This window comes from Tachyglossus aculeatus, chromosome 1 (genome assembly GCF_015852505.1).
Source record: "Tachyglossus aculeatus isolate mTacAcu1 chromosome 1, mTacAcu1.pri, whole genome shotgun sequence".
NCBI classification, from domain to species: Eukaryota; Metazoa; Chordata; class Mammalia; order Monotremata; family Tachyglossidae; genus Tachyglossus; species Tachyglossus aculeatus.
In genome coordinates, this window is record NC_052066.1 from 4,563,272 (window position 1) to 4,565,562 (window position 2,291).

The window sequence follows — 2,291 nt, forward strand, 5'->3', positions numbered from 1 at the left end:
ATGCCATCATTATTATTATTATTGTATCCTCCCCAGCGCTTAGAACAGTGCTTCGCACATAATAAGCGCTTACCAACTTGTACTTCCCAAGCGCTTAGTCCAGTGCTCTGCACACAGTAAGCGCTCAATAAATACGATTGATTTATTAATAAATGCCATCATTATTATTATTATTTGTTAAGCGCCTGCTATGTGCCGAGCACTGTTCTAAGCGCTGGGGGGGGATACAAGGTGATCAGGCTGTCCCGCGTGGGGCCCACAGTCTTCATCCCCATTTTACAGATGAGGGGACTGAGGCACAGAGCGACTTGCTCAAAGTCACACAGCCGAGAAGCGGCGGAGGCCCGGATTTGAACCCGTGACCTCTGACTCCAAAGCCCGGGCTCTTTCCACTGAGCCACGCTGCTGCTCGGAGAACTGTACTCTGAACTTGCGGGGGTGCGGAAGAAAGAGTAATAATCAATCAATCAATCAATCGTATTTATTGAGCGCTTACTGTGTGCAGAGCACTGTACTAAGCGCATGGGAAGTACAAGTCGGCAACGCATAGAGACGGTCCCTACCCAACAGCGGGCTCACGGTCTAGAAGACTAATAATCTAATAGTCTAATAATAATAATAGTCGTAACTGTGGTATTTGTTAAGCGCTTACTATGTAATAATAATAATGATGGCATTTATTAAGCGCTTACTATGTGCAAAGCACTGTTCTAAGCGCTGGGGAGGTTACAAGGTGATCAGGTTGTCCCACATGGGGCTCACAGTCGTAATCCTCATTTTACAGACGAGAGTACTGAGGCCCAGAGAAGTGAAGCGACTTGCCCAAAGTCACCCAGCTGACAATTGGTGGAGTCGGAATTTGAACCCACGACCTCTGACTCCAAAGCCCGGGCTCTTTCCACTGAGCCACGCTGCTTCTCGATGAGGTGATTATTTCTGGTCTGGTGTGAAGCGCTTACTTTGTGCCAGGCGTTGTGCTCAGCACTAGGGTGGAGAGCAGCTCACGGTCTCTATCCCTGTTTTCCAGATAATAATAATAATAATAATAATAATAATGATGATGATGGCATTTATTAAGCACTTACTATGTGGAAAGCACTGTACTAAGCGCTGGGGTAGATACAAGGTAATCAAGTTGCCCCACGTGGGGCTCATGGACTTAATCCCCATTTTCCAGATGAGGGAACTGAGGCTCAGAGAAGTGAAGTGATTTATAATAATAATAATGGCATTTATTAAGTGCTTACTATGTGCAAAGCACTGTTCTAAGCGCTGGGGAAGTTACAAGGTGATCAGGTTGTCCCCCGGGGGGCTCACAATCGTAATCCCCATTTTACAGATGAGGGAACTGAGGCCCAGAGAAGTGAGTGATTTATAATAATAATAATAATGGCATTTATTAAGCGCTTACTATGTGGAAAGCACTGTTCTAAGCGCTGGGGTAGATACAAGGTAATCAAGTTGCCCCACGTGGGGCTCACGGACTTCATCCCCATTTTCCAGATGAGGGAACTGAGGCCCAGAGAAGTGAAGTGATTTATAATAATAATAATAATAATGGCATTTATTAAGTGCTTACTATGTGCAAAGCACTGTTCTAAGCGCTGGGGTAGATACAAGGTAATCAAGTTGCCCCACGTGGGGCTCACGGACTTCATCCCCATTTTCCAGATGAGGGAACTGAGGCCCAGAGAAGTGAAGTGATTTATAATAATAATAATAATAATGTCATTTATTAAGCGCTTACTATGTGGAAAGCACTGTTCTAAGCGCTGGGGTAGATACAAGGTAATCGAGTTGCCCCACGTGGGGCTCACGGACTTAATCCCCATTTTCCAGATGAGGGAACTGAGGCCCAGAGAAGTGAAGTGATTTATAATAATAATAATAATAATGGCATTTATTAAGCGCTTACTATGTGCAAAGCACTGTTCTAAGCGCTGGGGTAGATACAAGGTAATCAAGTTGCCCCACGTGGGGCTCACGGACTTCATCCCCATTTTCCAGATGAGGGAACTGAGGCCCAGAGAAGTGAAGTGACTTGCCCAAAGTCACTCAGCTGACAAGTGGCGGAGATGGGATTTGAACCCATGCCCTCTGACTCCAAAGCCCGGGCTCTTTTCCACTAAGCCACGCTGCTTCTCTTTGTTAAGCGCTTACTATGTGCAAAGCACTGTCCTAAGCGCTGGGGAGGTTACAAGGCAATCAGGTTGTTGTCCCACGGGGGGCTCACAGTCTTCATCCCCATTTTACAGATGAGGTAACTGAGGCCCAGAGAAGTGAAGTGACTT